This window comes from Nicotiana tabacum, chromosome 2, assembly GCF_000715075.1.
Source record: "Nicotiana tabacum cultivar K326 chromosome 2, ASM71507v2, whole genome shotgun sequence".
NCBI lineage: Eukaryota > Viridiplantae > Streptophyta > Magnoliopsida > Solanales > Solanaceae > Nicotiana > Nicotiana tabacum.
This window is the reverse complement of record NC_134081.1, coordinates 69,187,632-69,199,005: the sequence shown is the minus strand read 5'-3', so window position 1 is coordinate 69,199,005 and position 11,374 is coordinate 69,187,632.

Below are 11,374 nucleotides of genomic sequence, written 5' to 3'. Positions count from 1 at the left end.
AAGATAAGAACAAGAGTGGACTTACCACGTACTCTCTATCATCTTACCAGATCACAATCGCTTGGACCGCTTGGTCCGTCTCTCTAACTACACAACTTGTACTGTCATAGTACTCTGAACTATCTCTAATGACTGCATTGATGATCTTTTACTACATCGTCATCTATTCATATAAAGTGAACATAAAGTGGTTCTTATGCGTATCAAGGCAAACCGTCCGTAAGGTGCACTACAACCATAAGTGTCTAGTGGCACGTACGTGTAGCTAAGTAGATCGTCCGTACGACTCCATATTGTCATTCAGCGAGTATGTGGTACAAACTTCGACTAGCTCTAGTGTTAGCCCTGCCACAAACTAATGTATCCTAGCTCGCATCGTATCAACCAAAGATGGGGCATACCTGGCGAACGAATCAAGCCTGAAGTTGTACTCGTGAACACTCAGGTCACCCTACTGTAGGGATAAAAGCTGATCAACCTTGGCCTCCCGAATCTCCAATGGTAAGTAATGGTCCATGAAGGCTCTGGAGAATTCTCTCCACTTTATTGGTTGCGCATTTGATGGTAGGCTATAATCTGAGGTTTTAGTCGCTTATTGCACTCTATTTTACTGCACTTTACTCGTTTTGAGCTTTAATTGATAGTGTTTTGCACTTATTGAGTGGTTTATGCCTTATAAGAGTGATTCTGAGCTATGTAGATGTTATGGAATGAATTCAAGTGTTTTGGAGCTTTGAAGTCTGAGTAAAAGTCCAAGGAATTAAGCCGGGATCGTGTTCGGGGGTCGAGGACCAAGTCTGGACGTCAAAACGCAAGAAAAATCTGTACTCTGAGAAAACCTCACTGCCGCGATGCGTGGGCACCGCGGCTGTGCAAATCTCTATTACCTGTCAGAACCAACTCTCTAGATTTCCCCATTAATGCCCTGCATGGCGCGTCGCCCCATGCGCCACGCCTGTGCAATTATTGCACAGTGAAAAACCAATTTTGGCTAGGAGAAAGTGATTTCGTCTGGCCGACCCTACTTGGTATAAATACATGGGAAAATGTTATTTTCTGGACTTTTGACACACATTCGACCTAAGGAGGCTAAGGAGGAGTTGGAAGAACACAAGCACAAGGATTTCATCATTCCTTCCCCACTCAAGACCTGAGTTTGGATTTAATTTATGTTTTCTATCTTTTAATTATATTTGTGATGAATTGCTCCATATCTATGGAGTAGTTTTCTTTAGGGTTTGATGGATTTAGTGTATTGATGATTGTTTTTGGATTATAACTCTAGTTTTTATGTATTGAAGCATTTTTGGATGATTTAATTATTGCATCTATATTCACTTGTTCATGTAATCGAGAGAGGCATAACTTGTGATATCTTTGCATTATCTTGTTGACTGAGTTCATGGATTCTTCTTAGTAATCGAAAAAGGCTAGTTGAATCATTGATTAAACCTAGTTAGAAGAAAAGTCGAAAGAGGTTTTCCTACAGACCAATCTACTACGCATTCTTGCATATCTTCATGTGCTTAAATTGGTTCATCTTGTGAGGTTAAGACTTAATCGAGAGAGGAGTTTTGCCGAACGTTTGAACTGATAATTGAGTGAATTCGAGATACCCACTTAAACATTAGAAGTGAATTATCTAGAGTTAGATCTCAAACAATTATCTTGAACCTATCTTATAGACCCCTATTTCCTCCCACTGATAACTTCCTTGCTTAGCTTTGTTTCGATTGTCACTAGTCAATAACTCTAGACTCTTAGTTAATTTTAGTTAGAAATCATATAAATCTCAATTGTTAATCATCTTGGATAGCGATCAAGTTAGAAACTACGAGAATATTGTTTAAATCCAATCCATGTGGATACGATATTATACTATACTATATTTGATTAACGAGCATAATTTAAGTGTGTGTTTCGAGCTCGTCAAAATTTGGCGTCGTTGCCGAGGATTGACAATCAATAGTATTTGAAATAGTTTGTAGTGCTAATTCAGGAAGTTTTCTTTTTTATTTTATTTTATTTTTCCTTTTTTACGGTTGGTGTTCTTTGAGTGTGCGCAGGTTACATGTTAAGATTGGTGCATGACTCGAGCTTCGGCTAAAGAATTGCTACCATACGAGCCGGGAATTGAAAAATAACTGCGACAGTTGAGGAACGAAAAAAATCTCATAGAGACATTAGACAAGGTTGGGCAATCTTCAACCAAAGAAACTATGGCTGAAAACGGTGAGGATAATGTAAATTTGGTTGCGAGAGAAGCAGCCCAACGAAGAGAACAAGCTGCACAGGATTCTGAGGAAGCAGCTATTAGAGATGCACAGATTATCTACGAAGAAGAGAGGGGTCATAGAATTGCTCAAAATCAAACCTTGGGTGCAGACCAGTTCAAAAATATAACTCTCATGCTTGGGAGACCACTTGGTGATTATGCTAGACCGGTCTACAATCAAGAATTATCAAGTGTGAGATCACCTCCCATTGCAAATAACAACTTTGAATTGAAGCAAGGGTTGCTTCAAACCATTCAGTATTATTTTGTCTTCAGAGGGAAGCCAAACGAAGATCCAAACACACATCTAATGGACGTCAAGAAGATTATGAACACCTTTCAATACAATGGGGTGTCACAAGATGTAGTGTACTTAAGGGCATTCCTCTTTTCGCTCAAAGATGATGCAAAGCAGTGGCTTCGGAGCTTACCCACAGGATCGATACGAACATGGGAGGAGATCCTTGATAAATATTTATCCTCAGTTAAAACGGGTAAGTTTAGAAGAGAAATCCATAACTTCTGCCAGAAAGATAACTGTTTTTGAAGCATGAGAGAGGTTTAAGTAGATTGTTCGAAAGTGTTAACATAGCGGAATTGAACTCTGGATGCAACTCCAGGACTTCTGGGATGGGTTGACACCGGCCTCACGTAGAACATTGAGCAATACAACTGGAGTCCCGTTGATGAAGAAGACTCCAGAGGAGATAGTCACAATTCTTGACGAGTTATCTGAAGATGTAAATCAGTGGCCCTCTGAGAGTGCTGAAAGAAGAAGAAGATCAACTGGTGTTCACCAGGTTGATGCTAACACATCTGTGCAGGTACAGCTTGATGCTATGGCCAAAGAGATAAGGAAGCTGACCTTAGCCTCGATACAAAGTAAGCCTTACGCAGCTTGTGATATATATGAAATAGAACACCCTACTCATGAGTGTCAAGCCTAAACCGAGGAAGTAAATATTGTGGGAAACTACAATTTTAATGCAATGGGTCAGAGGCACCCCGATTTTTCATGGAGTTCACCTGGAGGTACTGCAAATGCTTGGCAGCAAAATAACTCTAGACCGCAGGGACAAGGAGCTCCAGCATACCAAAATTAACAGAGACAGTAATTTCAGCCTCAAAAGCCCATTCAGCCTGGTCTAGAGGATCTAATGAAGGCTTTCATTATCAAGACAGATGAGAGGTTGGACGCTCATTGAGCAACTGCCAAAGAATTATGCACTGGTTTGTGAAACCTAGAGAGACAAGTGGGACAGTTTGCAACAATATTATCTGAGAGGGTTCCATGTACTCTCTTCGCTGATACAAAAAAGAATTCCAAAGAAATGGTGAATGTTGTGACCCTGAGAAGTAGGCAAGTGTTGAAAGATCCTACCCCGATCCTCTATCTATTTACAGGAAACTTAAGAAGGAGATTGGAGAGATAAGGTCGGTGCCAATATCTTTGCAGCTGGCGGACTAGACGACTTTAACACCCGAGGAAATATTGAAAGATGTGTTAGTTCGGGTGGATAAGTTCGTATTTCCTGTAGACTTTATAGTGGTGAATATGGAGGAAAACAAGGAGATCCCCCTCATCCTAGGAAGACCATTCTTAGCAATGGATAGAGCAATATTGGATATACATGAGAGGAAACTCATGCTTAGAGTGGGCGATGAGACAGTGACTTTTGGTATGAATGTAGAAAAGGGGGCATAAAAAGAAAAACCAGCTACGAGTGTTGAGTAGAAAGTGAAAGGCTCAAAAGAGAAGGCTGCACTGAGTGAGAAAGATAAGTGTGGGGTGTACCCCAAGAAGGCTGAGAAAAGCTGTCGGTATGTATGTGCGCATTAATCTGAAGGTGAGGAATGGAGCCCGACTTCGACTCAAATCCCGACTAGATGTTCAAGGAAGTTTCTTTTATCTTATACTTTTTAATTGTATGTCATGGGGATATGCCATAACTTAAAGTGTGTGGTGGGGGATAATTGTATGTTGTATGTATATGTGTTAGTTTTGTTAGTTATAGTAGTTGGAAAATTGAAAGAAAAAAAAAGAAGAATTGAAAAAAATTTGATTTTTCCCAACGATGGATATCATTCGCTGGGCTTCTTGAGGGATTAAAGTTGAAACAAAAAAAAACAAAAAGATTTTCTTTTGTTATGTAGTGTAACAAGTCCCCCTTGGTTTTTCTTTGTGCCGCGGTTCTTTTCCAGGGGTTTTGTTTGAACCGGGTGTAGTTAGTTTTTAGTTTTTAGGAGTAGGAAACCTTGTGCTATGAGTTGAATTGAAGGCAATATCTCTTCATTTTATTATACCTTGAGAATGTGAGTACTTTAGTTGTGACGCTTAGGCTCATTTTTTAACTTTTGTATAAGTACCTTAAACTGTATGATTTTAACTTTGCTTAATTGCTTTGACTAGAGTGTCTTGATAATCCTATCATGAGTGAGTTATGTGCCATGTGTGTGTGAGGTTTTGTGTTATTCTGTGCATTGCATTTGATACCTAGAACTTGCCTCGTGTATTTGCAAAGCGAAATAGTAGTTTATTCAGTCTTGGAAGTGATATAGGCGTTTCTTGGTCGATCCAGTTATATGCTTTTACCCACTTAATTGTTATGTATCTTAGTTAACCTTGTTGAGCTTGTAATCCTGTTTCTTTGGCAATCACATTACAAGCCTTACCCATTTATTTGAATTGACCATCTATTTAAACCATGTACTTCTCGTGAGCACTTGAATTTATTATGAACTTTGTAAAAGTTGAAGTGTGGGGTGGTTGGTTTGGCTTTTGAGGGGAACTATTGAACTAAGGAGAAAGGTGCATTGTTTTGAAAAAGTAAGAGCCACTTGAATTGAAAAAGAAAAGAAAAAATAAGTGTATGATTGTGAAAAATATTCTTCGATAGTGGTGTCTCTTGATGTAATTGTGCTTAAAGAGGTAGGGAGTTAATGTGTATTGATGTGAAGGTGGAGTTTTCGTTTGACATAAGTGTGGGGTCTTGAACAATGAAATGTATGTATTAATGTGATTAGGGAGGTGTAGTCACTCTTATATCTAAATATATCCTACCCGTCCCGCAGCCTATATTACAACTAAAATAAAGTCCTACTTGATCCTTGATTGAATGAGCTCAATTAGTAAAGTAGTACACTACGGGCAAGCTTATGGTACGTCTTTTGTGGCACATGAATGTTGTTTCTAAGAGTGAGTGAATTCTTCCTATCTTGATTTCCTAATTGTTCTTAAATTTTATTACGTTTGGAACTACTCTCGATTGTTGTGTGGGGACACTTAATTCATGAAGAAAAGGTAATGTCATTGACCTCTGTGTTAGAGCAAGTGAGAGGGTTATAAATAATGCGTGGTGCTTTTGATTCAAATCGTGAGGCGAGGATGTTACGTTAGAGTGCTTAATCTGTTTTAAATATTCTTGGTGTGATGAGTTATGAGAGTTATTGAAAAAGGTCGTGTTCTATGTGAAGTGTAGTTTGATTGCTCGAGGACGATCAATGGTTTAAGTGTGGGGTATTGATGGTAGACTATAATCTGAGGTTTTAGTCACTTTGCATTCTATTTTACTGCACTTTACTCGTTCTGAGCTTTAATTGATAGTGTTTTGCACTTATTGTGTGTTTTATGCCTTGTAGGAGTGATTCCGAGCTATGTAGATGTTATGGAATTAATTCGAGTATTTTAGAGTTTTGACGTCTGAGTAAAATCCCAAGGGATTAAGCCGGGATCGTGTTCGGGGGTCGAGGACTAAGTCTAGACGTCAAAACGCAAGAAATATCCGTACTATGAGAAAACCTAACTGCTGCGGCACGTGGGGCGCCGCGGCTGTGCAAATATCTGTTGCCTGTCAGAACCAACTCTTTGGATTTCCCCACTAATGCCCCGCATGGCGCGTCGCCTCATGCGGCATGCCTGTGCAATTTTTACAGAGTGAAAATCCAATTTCGGCTAGGAGAAGGTGATTTCGTCTGGACCCGACCCTACTTGGTATAAATACATGGAAAAACGTTATTTTCTGGACTTTTGACACATATTCGACCTAAGGAGGCTAAGGAGGAGTTGGAAGAATACGAGCACAAGGATTTCATCATTCCTTCCTCACTCAAGACCGGAGTTTGGATTGGATTTATGTTTTTCTATCTTTTAATTATATTTGTGATGAATTGCTCCATATCTACGGAATAGTTTTCTTTAGGGTTTGATGGATTTGGTGTATTGATGATCGTTTTTGGATTATAACTCTAGTTTTTATGTATTGAAGCATTTTTGGATGATTTAATTGTTGCATCTATATTCACTTGTTCATGTAATCGAGAGAGGCATAACTTGTGATATCTTTGCATTATCTTATTGGTTGAGTTCATGGATTCTTCTTAGTAATCGAAAAAGGCTAGTTGAATCATTGATTAAACCTATTTAGGAGAAGAGTCGAAAGAGGTTTTCCTACAGACCAATCCACTACGCATTCTTGCATATTTTCACGTGCTTAAATTGGTTCATCTTGTGAGGTTAAGACTTAATCGAGAGAGGAGTTTTGCCGAACGTTTGAACTGATAATTGAATGAATTCGAGATACCCACTTAAACATTAGAAGTGAGTTATCTAGAGTTAGATCTCAAACAATTATCTTGCACCTATCCTATAGACCCCTATTTTCTCCCACTGATAACTTCCTTGCTTATCTTTGTTTCGATTGTCATTAGTCAATACCTCTAGACTCTTAGTTAATTTTAGTTAGAAATCATATAAATCTCAATTGTTGATCATTTGGGATAGCGATCAAGTTAGAAACTACGAGAATATTATTTAAATCCAATCCTTGTGGATACGATATTATACTATACTATATTTGATTAGCGAGCATAATTTAAGTGTGTGTTTCGAGCTCGTCAAATTTTGGCATCGTTGCCGGGGATTGGTAATCAATAGTGTTTGAAATAGTTTGTAGTGCTAATTTAGGAATTTTTCTTTTTCTTTTATTTTATTTTTCCCTTTTTACAGTTGGTGTTCTTTGACTGTGCGCAGGTTCTCTCTACTTTCCTTAAGCCCTTAACAATAGCAACAACATTAACCACATCATATCTAAGTTATTCCACCTATTTCCAGCCTCAACATATCATAAACCTGGCTTTAAAATTGTCCACTACAACACAACACTTTAAATACGATTTTCGACCTTTATCTCATGACTTTTTAATAAAACAACACTTCAAAAACCTCATCAAACTCTTATACAAGTAGGAGAGTGTACGTTTTCCTTGTATGCATGAAATCAGTCCCCTTATACCTTGCTTCAACTTGCAATAACTTCAATCTCACCATAACAAGGGAAGACCAAGTTTTCTCTTATACTTGTATGACCTCCAAGGGAAAAACCACTTTCATTTCCTGTAGAACATTACTTGTGTAACGACCCAACTGGTTGTTTATCAGGAGTTCACATGGTGTTCCATATTTCCATGGTCCTGAAGTACTATGGGGATCCGTCTCATGTGTTAGATTTCATCTCGGTGTAGTTGGACAAGGAGTTGACTTATGTTGAGGAGCAGGTAGCTATCTTGGACATGCTGATTTGCTAGTTGAGGTCAAAGAATATTCCATCGGTGAAGGTTCAGTGGAGAGGTTAATCGATCGAAGAGGCAGCTTGGGAGACCGAGCATGACATGTAGAGCCGATATCCTCACCTTTTTGGCACATCAGGTATGTCTCTATATTCATTCGAGGATGAACATTTGTTAAGAGGGGGAGAACGTAACGACCCGACTGGTCATTTTGTATATTTAAGTCCCGTTTCCCCTTTTGAAGATTTCTGTATGTGTATTTATGGTTATGTAACTTGCGGTGATGGTTGGTTTGGTTTCAGGGAGGTTTTGGGTTCATTTGGAACACTTGGTTCCTAGTTTGGAAGCTTAGGTTGGAAGAGTTAATCAAGTTTTGACTTTTGCAAAAAGGACCCCGAAATAATATTTTGATGGTTCCAATAGGTTCATATAGTGATTATGGACTTGGGCATATGCCCGAAATTGAATTCGGAGGTTCCTACGATGAATTGACTCTTTTTGCCGAAAGTTGGTAATTTGAAAGTTTAGAATTTCTAAGTTTGACCATGGGTTGACTTTGTGGCTATCTGGTTTGGATTTTGATTTCAGGACTTGGAATAGGCCTGGTTTTTCATTTGAAACTTGTGTGCAAAGTTTGGTATCATTCCGAGTTAGTTTGGTAGGAATCATACGCTTGGTTGTGATTTTAGAAGTTCTTGAGTTTCATTGTGAATTCTATGCATTTTGTTGTTTGATTCGTAGTTCCGGATGTTATTTCAGTGCTTTGAGCTTGCGAGCAAGTTTGTATGATATTTCTAGACTTGTGTGGATGTTTGGTGTGGAGCGCTGGGGGCTCGGGTGAGCTTCAGATGCATTTCAGAGTGTTTTGAACTTCTTCCAAATTTGCTGGTTTTTGGCTGGTGCTGCAGGTCTCACAAATGCGAGCACCAGTTCACATTTGTGGTAGCCGAATTTACGGTGGTCATGTCAGAATTGCAATGGAGGCTGGGAGAGGCAAGCTTCACATTTGCGAAGCCAACCTCGCAATTCCAAAAAAAGGGACCTGGGCAGGGGGATCACATTTGCTTTCGTTCGATCGCTTTTGCGATGGAGGCAGACTTCGCATTTGCGGAGTGCTGGTCACATTTGTGGCATTTTTAGGGTTGATCACTATCCGCTTTTGCGAGCCAAGGGTCGCATCTACGAACCCAAGGTCACAAATGTGACTTCTGCAGCTAAACAAATAGTTGGGATTTCGGGACTTAGTCTCATTTTATCACATTTTGAGCCCTAGACTCGGTGGGAGGCAATTTTTGGAGGGGGTTTCACACATATTCATTGGGTAAATAATTTTTACTCAATATTGATATTATAACTTGATTACTTAACATCAAAACCATGTAATTTGAAGGGAAATTTTGGGGATTTTGGCTATGTTATGAAAAATAATAATTTGAGATTTGAGAGTCAACTTGGATACGGATTTGAAAAACAATAAGATATTTTGACTTTTGGTGACTTTTTGAGAATTATGTAAAGGTCTCAACTTTATTAATCGAAATTGATTTCTCTTGCATTATTTGATATTATTAAGTTATTTTTGGATAAATTTAAGCCGGGCAGAGGTGAATTTTAAAGGAAAAATATTTTTAAATATTGATTGGGGTTATTTGAGATAAGTATCTTGCATAACTTTGTGTAGGGAGAGTACTCCATATAATTTGGTCTAAATTGCACTATTGTGCTATGTGAAATGACGTGTATACGAGGTGACGAGTGTTTAAACGGGTGTATGTGTGGTATATGACCAGATGAGACCTTAGGCTATTAATATGCCTTGAATTGGAGTTATTTTTTTTTAATATGAAACATGTTTTATTGTTGAATATTCCCCGCACTTTTATGCTATTGTCATGTTATTGTGCATCTTATTGTTGAGCTGCGGGCTATATCTTGATGTGACTTTGGGATATTGTTGCTTTTGTGATGTTATGGCACATGTGGGTTTTTTGTGCGGGTTGGTTGTTATTGTGTGAAGTATAAGGGTGGCGAGATGCGCATGCGGCTACATAAGGGATGTGTTTATTGATGCACATGCATCGAGATAAAGGTGGCTTATGCGCGTGCGGCGACATAAATGGAACATTTCATTGTGATGCGCATGCAACGACATAAGGGTGGCTTGTTGATGATGTTATGTGATATTCGGGGTGTTCGCTTGTTATTGTTCATGTGTCGTAATGAGGATTGATGTTTTGGTCACATACTTGTTCTCTTAAATGTTTCTACTGTGTATTTTCATGAGTTATTGGTTGATTTTATATGCTATCACATGTTCCACTCCTATTTGATAATTGGTTGGTACGTAGTGGTTATTCTACTTGGAGTTGATGTTACTTGTTCTTTATGGTTGTTGATATCTGTTTTGTTATGTTTTCTTCTGTCAGTTTTCTTTTAATATCTTACACATGTTTTTTGACTAGTGAGTGTCATGACTTGAACCTCGTCACTACTCCACCGAGGTTAGTCTTGATACTTACTGGGTACCGACTATGGTGTACTCATACTACTCTTCTGCACATTCTTTGTGCTGATCCAAGTAGTTTGGCTCGAGTTGATCATTATGAGGTGCTGGAGATTACCAGAGACTTCAAGGTATCCCTGCTGTTTCGCTCACAGGCCTTAGAGTCACCCTATTTTCTTTCTTTTTTACTGTTTATTTATTCCAAACAATGATGTACACTTTGAGACTTGTTATGTAATCCTTATAGAGCTTATGATTCAATATTACCGGGTTTTGTGATGATGACTGTTGTATCTATGTTTTGGCTATGTTATGGCATTTCTCAGCTTTTATTTACATTTTGGAGTTGTTATATTTTGTTCGATATTATTATGTGATAGGCTTACCTAGTTTTAGGAATTAGGTGCCATCACGACCCCTATGGCGGGATTTCGGGTCGTGACAAGTTGGTATCAGAACTCTAGGTTCATAGGTTCTACGAGTCATAAGCAAGTTTAGTAGAGTCTTCTGGATCGGTATGGAGACGTCTGTACTTATCTTCGTGAGGCTACAAAACTATTAGAAAATTCCACTTCTTTCATTCCTTATCGTGCCGATTTATTGATTTCAAAGTTCTAGCTTTTGTCTATCTACTCTTTTATAGATGGTGAGGACATGAGCTTTAATTATTGATGATGCAACTCCCAGTGTCGGTGTTGCTAGAGGTCGGGGCAGAGGCTGAGGCCGAAGCGAGGGATGTGCTGCAGTGAGGGGCCGTGCTAAGGTTGCGATTTAGGAGCAACCAGTAGCTCCAATTGGGGAGCAGGAACCCGAGGCGCCTGTTGCTACCCCTGGACTTCAGGAGTCTTTGGCGCACTTTCTGAGAACGTTCATGACTTTGGCTCAAGCAAGACTGATTCCAGTTGTAGCAGCTACTTCTCAGGCTGGAGTAAGAGCTCAAACCCCGCAGCCCATACTCTAGAGCAGTGGGCTCATATTGATCAGGCTCCAGGTGTTATACCGGTGCAACCCGTGATTGCGGTTCAGCCCGA